The following is a 16333-nucleotide window of genomic DNA, read 5'->3' as shown; positions in this document are numbered from 1 at the left end:
CCACCAACAGTTGTGTTTAATCACTCTTAAGATTTTATTTTCCGTAGCAGCTGAACATCTGTCAGATCCAGTGACTTCCTAGAGACTTCAGTGTCTTGTTCAAAATGGATGTTCACACTGCTTTGCATGTGAATATTTGAAGTTCCATCTGGTCTAGGTGTGTATTCCTGCCACTCTTTGTCTTGCCTCAAGTTTTTATGAAGCAAGTTTGTAAGCAGGGTGGTCTAGTTTTCAATGCTTAAGCCCCATCAGCTTCACTGAACTTAAAGCACCTACTTGCATTAAGAGTGAAGTACACCTGCTGTTATGGGTATACTGCTTTCTCAGTCAAAATGTGTGCTAGTAGTGGTTATATTTTACATACTGGTTAGGAAATCTGTTAGATTTATGATATGATTTATGATATATCTTGATACATGAACAGATACAGTATGATTTGTAAGAGATGATAATTCTAAACAAATCTGCAGTTTATTAACACTGAATTTTCAGTTTGTGGTGCGCTGCTTCTGTGTAACTCAAATTCTGTAAAAAGAGATGCATATTTATATACCAAGAGTCTATGCTGACTAAATCAGGAATGACTGTTGTTAAGCTTTGTTGAAAAGTCAGTGTTATTCTAAAACTTATCTACCTTTCACTGGATTCAATGCTGAAGTCTCATTTCTACAAATTGGAGAAGAGCCAATAGTGCTGCTTTTAATTTTTGCAGCAAAATGTTAATATATCTTTCCATCTCAGAATCTATAAGTCTTCTACCAGAAGTGTGTACTAATTGGATGTTTTAATTAAATTGATACTATTACAAATTCTGTCCTTGGGTATGTATTTTCCTGTTTGTACATCAGACAAGAATATGACTCATAACCTACAATTAAAGAAGAAAGGACAAAACCTGCAATTAAGCAAGGACAAGAAAAACTTCTAAGTTTATGTAAAAAAACATTAAACATGTCAAATCAGAAATCTGATGTCTTTTCAAGACCAGAAAGTGAAAGTCTAGATTTTGGAGACATTTATGTTTTTTTATGACATAGCTTTGTACCTTTGTACCTTTTGTTGGAAAACCAGGTGTAGTTACTTTCTTTTTGAGAGAGGTTTAAAGATTATTCTAAGGATACAAAGTCTTTATGGGTGGATTAAGATATCCAATAGTGAGTGGTTCAGTTTCTCCTGGTGACATTTTCTCATTTCTGTGGTCTTTAGTATCCATGAACTCATGTTTCACCCATGAATTGAGCTCCAAAGCTTCTGGGTCAGTGAGCTCTTTATATGTGACTTAACATATTTTGCAGTATACCTTGAGTTCTATTTACATTCATTTCACATCACCAGAGGCAGAAAACATTTCCCAGGAGGTGATAACATCTAGGACCTGAAACGAGGCAGGATTTTTGGGGAATATATTGTACTTATGCATGTTTTGAAAAATACATTGTTATGAGTTTTAAGATCGACATGTAAATACTCAAAAGAGGATGAATTGGGATTTCAGCCTTACTTTTGAACATCAGGGCCAACTAATAGAAAGTGAACAGAATGCATGCAAACACTCAAAGATTGTGTTGGTGTAGTGGTACGCTGATATGTAGCTGGGAGACTGTAAACAGTTGCATCACTTTGGAGTTTATTGTAAGAAAAATGAGCTGTTCTTGTACATGACTTACAAAATCTGCAGATGAACAATCTATGCGAATTTAACTCGAAGAATCCAGTGATGTTTTCCTGTTCCCTCAGAATGAAAGGTATTTCTTTAATTAGTAACTGTATCCTTACATAATATGTTAAAACTTACTTTGTCAACAATTCTGCAAATTATAAAAGCAATATATCATCTCCCTGTTTTTAAATCATGAGTGAGATGTGATCTACCTGCCAGAGATCAATATTCCAAATTGTTTCTATGACATACAGCCGTTCTTTCAGTGACAAATTTAGCACAGTATGGCTTGGTTATTTAAGTGAGGTATGGATTTTTCTTGGTCATCAGTTTCAACAGTTTCAAATTGCTAGACTGCTTGGTTCTGTAGTATTCTCTACTTTATAAGATTATCAGATTTCTTATATCTGTAACTTCATTCAAGTATTTAATTTACGATTCTGTAATACCTTGTAGGACTGTCTGATCAGATAATTCTACTGAATAGTAGCTTTTCTAGCAGTTTTCTAGCATTTTTTTCAACAATTTGAATTGTATATAGAAATCTCTGCAGATTTAGTTTATTAATAATTGTGCTAGTTTAAATGTGATCTTCCATATTAATTGCATCTTATGGTCTATTCTGTTAGCTAGGAGGCTTTGCCACATATGAGGCTGATGATCTGTTTCTGAACAAAGCATTCCTATTTAAGCAGCAAGAGCTTTTATATTGACAAAAGTATTTGTTGTATTTGCCTGAATTCACAAATTTATGACCTATGTTTTTCAACAAATAAAAAGCTTCAAGCTTATGTCTCGTTTTCATCACTTTTATATATTCAGAGATGAGCTTTACAGTTATGAGGAAATGAATTACCTGTCTCAGCTTTGCATTGTGAAGAAGGGTAAACTAAATTTTAGGTCAACTTAAGACAACAGGTTGGTATTTAAATAGACATTTAAGGATTTTTGTCGAATAAAAAGAGACATACGAGGGGCTTACAAATCTGCTCAAAAATGCTTTACTGAATCAAGACTTCAGCGAATTAAAAACCTTATAATAGCCTTGTTCCATAATACAAATTCAGCTATGTGTATCTGATAGCTAGACTTACTCAATTTTAACAAACAGTTTAATTATTCAAAAGAAATAAATTCAATTTTTGGAGTGAAGAAGGAAGATCTTTCCAGATTAAGAATAGAAAGTAATCAGAATAGACATAATTTTAAAAAAATGAAAGCTAATGAGAACAGATTAGCATAATTCTATCAGTGATAACAGTGCCCTCTGATTCTTTTGGGTTTCCCTTTAACAATATTACTGTTTCCATCTCTATCAGTTGAATCTCTAGTAATTGCTTACCTTTGAAATGTGAATGTTAGTGATGAGTTGTGATTGACCTTGATGATGTTTTAGTGGGTGATCTTTGTGGCTGGTAGAAAAGCATTGCTTGAGACATGTGAACAGTTGGAATGCTAAATAGAGGACAGTTTTCCCCAGTGGGTCAGGGTACAGGGTCTGGGGGTCCATATGTTCTGTTCTCACTGTCATGAGAAACTGCTTTCTAGGCAAAGGGGCACTTTGGTGTTGAAGAGGCTGCTTGTGAGCGAAGCAAAGGGGGAGGTGATGGAGGTCATCCTGAAGTCTCTGAGAGATTAAAGTATTTTTTTCTCCTCAGTGACCCATTCTACTCCATCTCTGTTGTATGAGAAGCACAAAACATTTTACTACAATGGGAATTCATATGCAGATGTGTTTTCCATTGCAGTCACAAGGAGATTCAAATTCCTGGAGTGCTTGGGAGCCAAACCTCCAGATCAGGTCCTCAATGGTTTTTTGGTAAGTGAAATTCTTTACTGCCCAGCTGATGTTGCTATTGCTGTGATCCTCCCTTCCCTATCCAGGAATGGGTTAATATTTACCACAGATGTATAGCTGCTGCATCAGAAATGGCAACTTGAGTCAACACTGCTCAGATGTGATGAACAGACTCTGTGCATTCATGTGTTGTATGAGATGTGGCATTGTCCTAGTACTACTTCTTAGCACTACAGCAGCCCAGCAAAAAGACTTGACAATGAATATTCCATTGAAAATGGTTTTGGTCATTGACTCAAAGTCAACTGCATGATGGCTGCTGGCTTACAACATGACAACAGCATCTTTCCAAATTAATTAAGAAAAACCTACAAAGAATATAAGTATTTCTAAAATACAGGAAGTCCTTTGCCAACAGAGGCAGTGACTACAAAATTACTGATATATCTCCCAAGCCATGTGTAAATATCCCATGTCTAGATTACTTGGGGGGCGTGGGGAGGAAATCACTCTTCAGCTTGACTGTTTGCATGTGTACAAGTGCGTGGATTTGTGACTTTCAGAGTGCCTGTACTCTGTTTCAGTGATCCTGTTGCGGTTTGTGTAACTTCTGTAGAAAGCCTTGAAAAGGTAAAGATATCACAAAGCATATCACAACTAGAGGATTGATTGGACTCACTATGAACAAGAATCAGGGCTTATAAAATTGAAAAGGTCACTGCATTACTCTGTCGCAGTGAAAAAGGAAAAACAATGTGAGGAATTATTTAGGAGAGGAAGAACAAAACAGAAAACATCAGCAAGCTACTCTATAATACTTTCGTGCACTGTGTCTTGAAAATTGTGTGTAATTCCAGTGCAATGCTCTCAGAAGATTGTAGTGGGATTGAAAGTAGCACAGAGGAGAATGACAGGGATGATCACAGATTTGGGACAGACTGCACAATGAATGACTAACTAGACTTCTCTCTCTTAATAGAGAGAGAGAGGAGTGTGGGAAAGCAGAGGTCTATGAAATTATATGTGGTATAAAGAAGATAAAGAACAAAAGAAGGTACCTGGTGCCTGACACACCTTCAGATCTCAGCATCTGTAATGCTACAGGTCAGCTGTTTTCAGCTCTGCAACCTTTCACTTGAGTTGCCTGGGGTGCCAGAGCCCTGTCAGCAGATCTTCCTTGCATTCCTATGCTTTTATGACAGTGCTGAGGATCTGCATGGCCCTGCAGTTGCAGACCCTTGTGCTCAGTTTGAGAAGCAAACTGCCACTGGATCCTTCCATCTTGCCCATGGTTAGAGGTGCTGAGGAAGACATCAAAGACAGCAGGGTGCAAAGGATTTGATATAGCCATGAGTGATCCGAGTCACCTGGAAAGTGCACAGTGTTTTGTGGTAAGTATAGGGGATAGGTTAATTAGAGTATTCCTAGTCACTTGATAAATCCAGGGCTGAAAGAGAAAGGAGATACTGTAGTGATGTAGCTGTGAGATGTCACTGCATCTCCTGTATCCAGCATGTAACGTGTGCTTAACTGTGCAACATCCTTTGTTTTTGTCCTTAGTAATAAGTGCACAATAAAAGGACCACAACCAATATTTTAAGTCCAGATTCTTGAGTATGTTCAGGTTGAATTATGAATTTTCTGACATTTTTAAGTTAATGGCACATTTCCTTGTGGCTTTTGGTTTTTGTCAGGCTTATTTTTTCTTGGATGCTTATTGAAAACAGATTGTGCTTGTCACCACTCCTTAGCCTGTCAAAAGTAGCCAGATTAACAGCATGGGCAGCGCTGGGACAGACCCACCAGGGACTGTTCACTCTATTTTAATCTCCTTCAGAGCACACAGAAGCTTAGCATGCAGCTAACACTTGGTAAGAAAGCAGTAATAATTTTCCAGCCTGTTCTTCTCCTGACAAACTCACAAACTTTCTAGGGAATTTAAAGGTTAACAATTTTGTTTTAGGCAGATACTGCTATGGGAAAGAGTTGGGCATCTTTAATGAGAGGCTGCCTTCTCTTCCTTGGTTGCAGTGTTTAAGTAATAGGGAGCCATATCACATCCGACACCTTGAGTATTACAGAGTGTGTCACAGGGAGCTCAGCAATACCCACGCATTAACACTCCATTAACAGGCTTTTTATGTTCAGTGGTCTCTCTGGAAAGACAGAGTGTAAGATTTTCTTAGATGTGAGATGCTTAAGAGTGATAATTCACATTGTTCTTGCTGGCTTTTCTCCTGTTGTTTTGTGTTTGATGAGATTGTTACTAGAAAGAATGATCTGAAGTTGTATATTCAGACTTATCAGTACAGCAAGGGTCACCCAACTGAGTGATGCTGCAACACGCAGTGCATGCCCCACTATGGTGTGCCTTCCTTAAAACTCTTCCTTAAAACTCCAGCTTGAGGCAGGAGTAGAACTCAGCAGCAGTAACACCTGCAGTTCTGGATGGCTGGTAGAATAAAGCTGGTGGGAGAGGCAAGCAGAGCTCACGTTAAGTTTTTCGTCTAACAAACACACTAGGAAAAACAGGAGCAAGGGCTTTGGAATCTATGTATGTTTTTAGTTATTCCCGTATAAAGCTTCCTCCATTTTTAATACTAAGATGTATACACTTCTACATCCATATCCATTAAGATTGGGATATACTTAAAGCATTTCCACTGAATTTGTAAATTTGTTGATGGAAGAGCAATTTTAGTGATGATGCAAAGACAAAAAGGAGAGAAATTGAAATGAGGGTATATGCTGTACAGCTTGGAGGTAACAGCAGAAAGGAATGTAGCAGCAGAAAAGACTAAATTATGTTTAGGTTAGAAACACTACTGAAAGTCAAAATGGTATATAAATCAAGCAGTCAAAGGTAACAAGGAACTTTGCTGACATCTCCAATAGAAACTCCAAAGGACAATGTGTTAGAAACACATTGTTTTAGGAGAAACAATAAGTTGCAGCAGAAGGAAGTGAAGTGAAATTAATAGAAACTAAAGCTGTTTCAAAAATCTGCACAGAGAACATGCATAGGTGGTCATAGAGTGGGTGATATGGAAAAAAAAAATAGAATGTAGGGCTTCTGGAATAACTAGCTCAAACAAATGAATAAAAAAAGCCCAAACAAACAGAAAATAGATGATATAGAAAGTGCACCAGGCAGAATGATGCATATTAAGGCATTCTCAGAAAGTTCAAGAGGCAAAGAATTACATTAGTTCTGCTGCAGTTGGATATATTTGGCTCAAAGGTCAGTCATCAAGGTCACTTACTGTCTTATTTTCCTAGACTCCAAGGCAAAAAAATGATACTTATAGTATTTTTCTTCATGTTGACTTCATTTATAATCTGAAGCTTGTATTACTAGGTAATGCTGGGATTATTTGGAAGTATGATGTCATTTTGATAAAGTGAACTAACATCTCAAGGATAAGAGTTTCAATTTGTATTTTACCTGAAATTCAAGTAAAATGAAGCATAGTATATGCTTGTCCACAAAGGCAACACTTGAAGTCTGAACTTTAGTCAGAACAAAAGCTAGAAAAAGTTAGCAGGTTCCCAGAGCACAGCTGCTCACAGAGCATCTAAGATAACACATCTTCATTCCAATTATTTTTTAACTAGTCTTTATTTTTTACGTGAGTAGTTCTTTGTCCTATCACAGCTGTGGTACCTCAAGAAAGCACAGTTTTCTTTTGTTACTTTGGCTTTCTTTTAAAAACAATCTGTCATGAAACCCCTCAATTGTCAAAAGCATTTCTGTAGGTTTCAGGAATTTATGAAATAAACATCATGCTCAAAACATAGCTTGAGCTTAAAGAGCTCTCCTGTAGCAGCTACCAGTGCTTAATAAAGCATTTTCTTCTGTTGGGAACACAGCAGTATTAAAGAAAGCCATGACTGATTATTCACTTAAGTTGCCTGAAGTCATTGTATACAGTAGAACTGATTGCATAGTTCACCCATCAGATCCTACAGCAACTCCTGCTATATCCTTTAGCCTAACTGGACATAAACAAGACCCATCATAAAACACAATTCCCAACATCCTACCAGTGACTCCCTGACCAGTTATCTTAAGCATTATTTCAGGGTATTTCTGCAGAGTTCTTCTTTGAGATTTGTTCTTGTCTTATATCTTTGCTGTAGAAGGAACAAACCCTCTCATTATCGATTTCTCTTCTAAATAAAGTGAAGAAAGCAACCCTTAAGTCAGGTGTAGAGGCCTCATTTTATTAACAGTCATTATTTATATTTCACTATTTCTGTGGCTTCACTGAGAGACAGATGTTGACGCTTGGCCATGAAGATCAGCTAATTCAGCCACAGAATAAGTTTGAAGTCAAACTGCTTCTATCCATTCAATAAATGACCCCTGTACTTCAAAGTTCTTGTCTTTAGAATTCTTGAGGCACTGCAGGGCAGACATTAGCAGAATCATATTGTTAACCTAAACTGGTTTTAATATTGAACTCATTGCAATTTCCTTGATGGCCATGGATCAGATAATTCAAAAGATCTGATTCTCTCTGAGTGTTAGCATGGCAGGAAGCATCTACTTATGTCACCCAGCTGCCTCAATAATGTAACAACATTTTTCATATACTCAATCTTCGTATGCTTGTCTTAAGTAGGAAAAATTAGTCTGGGTAGTCAAAGATATTTAGCTATTGTGCAGTTCATTCACCAAACCAGACTCCAAATTCAGACTTAGGGCAATCATACAGTACTTAAGTTGAGGTACGCAAATAGTTCTTCAGAAAGACTTTATTTAACATCTGTCTTTAGTTCTGGGAAAAAGTGAAGAACAAATTCACATCATCTGTAAGTCTTCCTAACTATTTCAAAAAGGTTATTTGATGCTCTATAGCTGAAGACAGATAAGCGTGTAGAAATGTTTGGAAGGGTTGAAAAATGTAAAGTTTTCTTCTACATACCTAAATCTCTTTGCATTCTGAAGTTCCTTATTTCTTTTTGCCTGGTGTTTTCAAGTTACTTCACAAATAGTGAGATAAGTATTGTGGACTTTCATTAGTACCATTATTAACTTTTCCACTGCATTACAAATCACTGAAGTAAGTTTAAGTATTGTCTGAAGCTTCAGTTTTTGCACACAGTTATAACTCTGACAAATAATTCATATGAAACCTATGAAACATTGCTTTTTTAGATTCCTACGCCAAGATACAATCAAGTAAAACACTTCGGTTAACATAGCAAATAAATCTAAACACTGTAATTACTGGAAATTCTGGTCCACTAGCTATCCAAATTTAATACAAATACATCACTGCATCCTACTAGGGAGAGAATCTATATAGAGAGAAATATTAAACCAGTGTGTCTCTGCATATGACAAAAGACTGGGGAAAAAAATTCAATATCAATGACAGCTAAACAATTTTAGGAGTTTCTGAAATAATTATACTTTTTCTTTTCTGCTTCTCTACAACATTCCCCAACCATGTTGCAACTTTGAGTTTGCACCAACCTTTAGGAATACAAGGGCAAAGAAGACATCAGGATCTTGGCTTATATCCACGGATTGGAAAAATGTCCCATGTAATCCTATTGACCTTCAACTAACAAAATATTCTGGTTAGCGCTGTTATTATAAATTTATATTTATGATAAGTGACAGTACACTGGATGGTATAATTATGACCCTTTGTGACATGAATGCTTGAACACTTTGCAGTGCTAGAATGAAAACATTTTCACTAGTATCTTAGAATATTAACTAAATGCTGAGTTTGACCACGTAGGTATTTTAAGAAGAATTCCTCTTGCAGTTGGAGAATACATAAAAACTGATATATGAGACAAGCAAATAAAGTCTTTGGAGAGAGAAGGAAGCAGAATTCACTTACCAACCAGCCAAAAATATCACTGTCAGAAATCCTCTCTTTTATTGAATGCAATGGGAGATTAAAGAAAATTCCACCATGTCTGGAAGCAGACAAGTTGAATACAGCAGTGTAAATTTGGGCATCAGTGATGCACATGATAAAAGACTACCCAAATTAAAATTGATAAAAGATTTGACTTGCATTTCATTATACTTTTATTCTTAAACTACATTGTCTCACTTTCAATTTTAGTCACAAAATGTCTGATTTCATTACCTAATATTAATTTTGAAATAACATTAAGTGAAGCAATTCTTTTTTCTTAACCTGAAACACCAAACTACTGGGATTGGAATAGCTACTGTACAGCAGCTTCAGTTGTTGAGCCTCACAATTTCTCTTTGATCTTTCAAGTACTGTATATCTCATATGCCTTCACCATTTTAATTTTCCAGACTAAGTTAGACATACTTTATAGTCAATGGAGAGAGAAAAGATTTTTCCAGAAGGAAACTTATTTCACCTATCTCTAGGATCTTGGCTACTTCTACTGGTGGGAAAACTTGTTGTGCTTGAGAATATGGATAATTGATACAGGCTAGATATCTAGATTTTAGATGGTTTACATTATATTATTTTGAATCCCATCCTGAGTTAATAAGCTTGTGCATTTCCTCTGAAAGTTGCAAAACCAACTGGAACACAATTTACATAAATAATTCTGATAAACCTGTTGTGATGCTATAATGTAATGGAAAGTATAGCAATAGTAGCAAGGTGGCACAATCTCAGGCTGCAGCAAGTGAGAACAAGCCCAAGTGCAGCAGCCAGGGACACAGAAACAGAGGAAGAAAAACTGTTTACCTTTGAAAGGCCTCTGGGAGGCAGGGATCTGCAGAAAGATACCCTCACCTCCACTGCCGGCCCTTAAATGAGGTCTGGGAAAGGTGGGTTGGCACTGCCTTCCCACCAGGTGCTCAATCATCGCTGTTTCAGGCTGTGAGTTAGCATCTCTGCTACACCTGCCCTTAGTGGGCATCAGAAGGAATAACTTTGAGTACTAAAATGAGAAACATAAGTGTTTAGATAGAGGCAAGCATTTAAACTTTTAACAAGAGAACAACAAAGAAAAACTCATGAGGAACACAGTTTGTTAACTGTTTTGCTTATCTAACATTATTGTATATACCATATCCGATATTTTCCCCCTTTGTCACAAATGAATTTGGTAGTTAATTTATTTTTAGAGTGGATGTAGAGTTATTACTATCTGTTTGTTCTGATTTTACAAAAATATTAGGATCAGATAATATTTTTCAGTCCCCAAAAATCTGTATTTTGGCCTAAATATTGTCTTACAGGAAAAGATACAATATCATAGCTAGAGCCTATTTTGTTCAAATACCAGTTTTTGGTCAGTAAAATGTTAAGCAGAGTTATGTTACTAATGTTAAAGAATCACTTAAGAATGATTAGTAACAGGTTGTAGAAATTCAATGTTTTTGATGAATCCAAGTAATAAATGAATATTCTTTGTCATTCCACCCCATTCTTCATTTAGTGAACGTTATTAATACTTGCATTTGACAGTCTACTATATCCTCTTCCTTTCTCATCTCCTTGTCCATCTTTGAGATTACACACATTAGCATGCTTTGGAAAGCAAAAGCAGCAGCTCTATTTGTAGTTATTTCCTACTCTTGTTGAACTGAATTCAAAGTAGTGCAACTGCTTCCCAAACTTTATGTTTTACCTGGGTCTTTGTCAGAGAGGCATAGGAACAGCCTGCCCAGAAAAGCTGCTGATATCCCATCTTTGGAGGTACTCAAGGCCAGGCTTGAAGGGTTCCTGGGCAGTATGACCTAGAGTCTGACAGCCCTGCCCACAGCAGAGGGGTTGGAACTAGATGATCTTTGAGGTCCCATCCAAACCAATTCATTCTATGATTTATAGCACACTTCATTGATTAAAACAAAGGTTGAAACATTTGAGTCCAAGGGTCCGTCCTATTCCTGTGGTACACATGTTAAGGCACTGACCTTACATAATGGTGTCCTTTGAAAACATCCCATCTTAGATACAGAATCACTGACAATTTGTCAGCAGCAGGGACGCTTTAGTCACAAAGGCATTTCACAAAATCATACCTATTGCCTCAGGTGCAATAGGTTGCTTCTAGGTTGCAGTAGCACCTACCATAAGCCAGGGTTGTGTATGACCTGTTTGATCCTCACCCATGCTGGGGAGTAGGCAGTCTGTATTTTGTGACTACTAAAAGTACTGATGCAATGCTTCTGAGATTGGACAGGAAGGCCGGATGCTACTAAAGGATCTTCAGTGAAAACATTATACATTGGGGTCTTACTGAAAAGACCATTGACACAGTTCAGAAACTCACAGGAGAAGTGAGGGAACAGGTGAGACAGACTGGTGCCAGGAATGGTAACACAGGTGTGCACTGCTGTACTTTAAAAAGGCATAACTTCACTTAAACAGAAGAAGGTAAGATGATTTGTTACAGCTGGAAGTCCACTGCTGGCTATACTATTATTAGAAGGCTCACTTTGCAGAAGTAAACCTATACTTCTCAGGGGTGTTAGGGCAACCTGGCAAATGCAAAATAGATTTCATACTGTGAGGATGAACATTTCCAGCCCTGAGCTCAAACAATGTCTCTTTCATAGCACTGCAGCATGACAAGGGGGAGCTTTATGTTTTCATGATTTTGACAGTATACATTAAATATATTCTTCTTACTTCACCTGCTGATCCTGTGAGAGATGAGGGGTCATAGGAAACTGTTCTTCAAAGTGATGCTTTGCACAGAAAGATTTAAGGTCATAAAAATTGGGCGTGAGGATTTCCCTGCCTCTGTAACTAGCCTGATTAGATTGCTAAGCTGTCATGAGCACTCAGAAAATTCAGAGCTTAAAACAATTTGTGACCAGGACCTGATACCCACACTACACAGATTTGGGAAGTTTTATTCTGTGCTAACTGCAGTTCTGTACTCAGACTATTTCACAAGGCAAAACAAAATTTGGTAAATGGGAGATACTTGGGAGTATCTGAACAAAGCCAGAAATATTAATTAGCAAAAAAAAAAAGCCTCCTGATTTATCAGTCAATTGAAGCTTTGGAGAGATCAAATAAAACTAGGAATAAGCAAGCTCCTTAAATCTTGTATCACATATTCCATAGTTGATTCTGAGATATGAAGTGCCAAGTAAACATCTTGGGCTGTTAGCATTTCTAACTATTCATGTTATGGATGCGTAACTTAAACAGTAGGTGAAATTTAGTTTAATTAATCAGCACAAGAAAAAAAAAAATAAGGCCTACATTTCCAACAGAATGAAATTGCAGAGATGTTTATCAAGCAAGATTTAAAAGTATTTGAAAAATCTGAAAAGCTTTCTGCTGTACCACATACAATATGGACTAAATAATATCTTTTGATTAATTCCACTGAGCCAAGTTCTCACTGGTGCAGTGCTGCTGACTTATACCGAGGGTGAATTTGTTCTGATACTTAAATAAAAATGCAGTGATATCTAGAGGATTCTCAAAGACATGCTTCTCTAGAACTCTGGCTTTAAAGTCCACTTATTTTTAGTTTGTGAATTTCTGAGAGAACAAGGTTCAGAATTACACTGAAATAACATAGTCTGTGACTTAGGGGGCAGCAGTTCAGTATAGAATATTTATGACAATAAAAATCACAATAGAACTTAGGTGATTTACATATGCCCAAAAATTTAAAAGGAAGAAGCATCAATTTTTTCAAGGAACCTTTCTGGTCTTATTTTCCATTTCTGTGGGTCCATGTTGTTGTGGCTCCTTGAGAACCTGTTTCCAGACTGCAGAACCACAACTTGCTTCATAGAGTTAGTAATGTAACACCTTTTCAAATATCCAAATCTACAGTCTTTCTCCAAATAAACATCTCCTAACACCTGTGAGATAAGATGCATATAGAGTCCGCAGAGTTTAGCTTACATTCTAAGATATTTGGAATAATTTTCCACCATTAAACACTGCAGGAAAAAAGGAAGTTTGGGGAGGAGGTATAGGGTGGATGAGAAAAAACATCAGAAAAGCCTGATTTGAACAGAATTGATAACACTGAATAGAGCAAAAAGCTTTTAACAACTGATAGTTCTTGGAAGTCTTCCATGAACAGTTATTTTCTTAGTGGATGGGAATGGCTGTCCCAGCATCTAGATTATTAAGGGTAGAATGATTCTGCTGACTGTAGGTCATACACACGTAAAAATCACAATAAGAAATACAAGATGTGAAACAGGGCTTAAGGGAGGATTTTACACATTCCTGGATAAGAGAACAGAGTGAAAAATGCAGTTGATGACAAGAGTTTATTATTTCTTCCACTATCCAAATTGTGAATGAATCCCTTAGTTGAAAAGCACAAAGGAAAACTATTTCCAACAAATATTCACAGTTGATATTCAGATCTCTCCAGAAATACACTCCTGACAGCTTCAAGCAGACAACAATAGAACTTATGCTTCTGACATTTGTTCTGACAGTACATAGAGGTATCATCATAAAACAGGATGACTGTTTAAAGAAAAGCAAGCTTGGGTTTGCTTTTGATAGGTTGTATCAAGAAGGCTTAAAGACATTTTAATTCACCAAACGTTCTTGGATACAATGTCCCTTTAACACAAGATCAACAGGTTCCTCAATATTTCATTTCTGAACACAATGAAACATTAGAGAGTGTTTCCGTTGATGTCTTCAATATACACTACCATTAACTCTAGCACTACATTGGCTGAAATCAAGTTGGTCCGTTGTTATGTACACTCATTTGTCATTCTCATCCTCAAGGAATGATTGTAGATTAAAGTCAATTTGCAACAGATTATAATATCTCCCACACTGTCTGGGTGTAACAGAGATCATAGAATCTTAGAATGGTTTTGGTTGGAAGGGACCTTGAAGATCAGCTGGTTCCAACAGCCCTGCTTTAGGTAGGGACACCTCCCAGTAGACCAGGTTGCTTATAGCCTGATTCATAAGAAACATTGCCTCATCCATAAGGAAGACAGAATGTGTGTAAGAATAATTTCCCTTTCTCGGCAGTTGCAAGATGACAGTTGTTTGTGAAAAATTTTCAGTAAAGGAGAAAACTTAAGAATACGTTTCTTGTATTAGTTTCAGACGAAACCAGTGCTTTTTCCTTTAAGAACCAAACTACTACTATTTTTCTTCTTTCCACATCAATTGTGCACTCCAGAATAGAAATAGACCCCAGGCATCTCCAGACAAGTGGCCCTGGTTTGATTTACCTGTTGTTAGCAGCTGTACGACATGTTAGCACATGGCTGCCAGCTTTCAGAGCGGCTCTTGACAGATACAGCTAAGTGACAATCACTTCTGTAGTTGTCCAGCTGAGAAAGATTTTAAAACAGATGAGTTTGGTTCTCATTTATACTAGAAGTGCCTTGAATCTGCCCTGGCAACAACAACAGCAAAAAAATGTCCTTTCATCCTTGCCCTACACAACTAGAGTCCTTAGTATGACTGTAAATGATAGATAGACATGAGGTATTTATGTTTTCTGCAGGGCAAGCCTTGAGACAGCCATCAGCTTGAGTTACTCTCTACAGTTCCGCGTGGCCCTGATTTGTATATGAAAGCTTATTAAATCACAGCAAATACACAGGTTGCTCCAAAAGTAATGCTTCCTTCATATTTGCATGGAAACTACAGAAATACAAAGAGAACAACAACATTATTTAATAGAGCAAATTCTCAGCTACAACACAATATTTTTCAGCACACTCACCACCAGGAGCTGTGCATTTGTGCCAGCAATAAACAAGAGCTAGCATGTCCAACTCACAAAAATCTGCACAACCAGAGATGAGCCACTGTTGCTGTTGTCACTGCTGAAATGCACCTGTTACAGTTGGTGTTACAGCTGGAAAAATTATTGTGGTAAAAATGGGAAAAGAAACAAGCAGAAGGAACACTCACCTGTAGCTGCAGATCTAGGTTCATAGGAAATACCCCAGAGGAGAGATCTCCAGAAAAAGATCCTTCCCCTGGGGCAGTCAGCCCTTAAATGGGATCTAGGAGGAGCGCAGCCAGGCCTCGCCCCTTCTGAATTGTCTTCACCTGGGCTCCCACGGCTGACTCAGTCCTTTCTTCAGGTGATCAATCAGTGGTTCAGGCCGTGACTCAACAGTTCCCATACAGCACCACTCAGCACCTCACTGTGCTCACATCCACTGTTTGGTCTCCAGAAATGTTCAGCAAACATCAGTGAATGTCAATGGGTGCAAGAAATTGTAACGGGACATTTGTGGGGAGGTTCAGCCTCTACTGCCATACCATCAACACCTACCTTAGATGTTGTGAGCAAATAATAGAACAAAAATGGAGGCATTACTTTTCACATGTTCCACAGGTATGCTGTTGTATTGATACTGAGAAGGAAATGGATCATAACTGACAAAAAATGCTGTATGTGTAGGTGTCACAAAATGAAAGGTCCATTCCTTTTCTGACTTCTCTAAGTTGCACTCCTAACATGTTAATTCAAGCAACGTTGTTTATTTACAGCAATTGTCAGAGGTCAGTTTGTTCACCAGAAAGCAATGATCCATAGTCTTGATACCATAATTCTCAAAATGATAAAAAAGCCTAAAGCAATTGCATTTGTTCCTTTTATGTTTTATTATGGAGGTTAATTTTCTCTCTGAAGATGTATACCTTTTCAAATGCTTTATTAGAAATATTTCCTCAAATAAAAAATTGTTCATATTTTTGGTTTATTATTAATGGTTATTATTTTTTCTAAATTTAATTTTAATTTTTATGAGGGTACAGAGATCTCCTTACTAATAATTTTAAAGCAATACCAAAACAGATAAATGAAAAGGTATAAACTAGATCTAATGTATCTCATGGGAACCCTCTTGCAAAAAATCCTCACTTGTATTGGTGTGTATTTTGAAGCATATTCCAGCTAAAATCTATAGAAACCATCATCTCTCCTCAATT

At 37.1% G+C, this 16333-nt stretch overlaps 2 long non-coding RNA genes across 3 annotated transcripts; one reads left to right on the top strand and one right to left on the bottom strand.

The window, feature by feature from the left end:
* Positions 1-1669: 1669 nt before the first annotated feature.
* On the top strand, positions 1670-5107 carry LOC149918949 (uncharacterized). 2 transcript variants are annotated; one of them, XR_016464671.1, is made up of 3 exons: positions 1670-1745; positions 3409-3479; positions 4043-5107. It is a non-coding gene; the product is annotated as an uncharacterized LOC149918949 (long non-coding RNA). The 2 variants fall into 2 exon arrangements; XR_016464672.1 differs by lacking the exon at positions 4043-5107 and adding an exon at positions 3545-3873 and having other exon boundaries at positions 3409-3461.
* A 4233-nt stretch (positions 5108-9340) lies between these two features.
* LOC149918948 (uncharacterized) lies at positions 9341-15857 on the bottom strand. Its single transcript, XR_016464673.1, has 4 exons — positions 15305-15857; positions 14614-14715; positions 10163-10358; positions 9341-9398 (listed from the first exon to the last, which is right to left on the bottom strand). It is a non-coding gene; the product is annotated as an uncharacterized LOC149918948 (long non-coding RNA).
* Between the last annotated feature and the right edge of the window lie 476 nt (positions 15858-16333).

Source organism: Phasianus colchicus, chromosome 2 (genome assembly GCF_987193195.1).
Source record: "Phasianus colchicus chromosome 2, bPhaCol1.hap1.1, whole genome shotgun sequence".
Classification (NCBI taxonomy): domain Eukaryota; kingdom Metazoa; phylum Chordata; class Aves; order Galliformes; family Phasianidae; genus Phasianus; species Phasianus colchicus.
The sequence above is the reverse complement of the archived record's forward strand: the minus strand, read 5'-3'. Positions and strand labels throughout refer to the sequence as shown.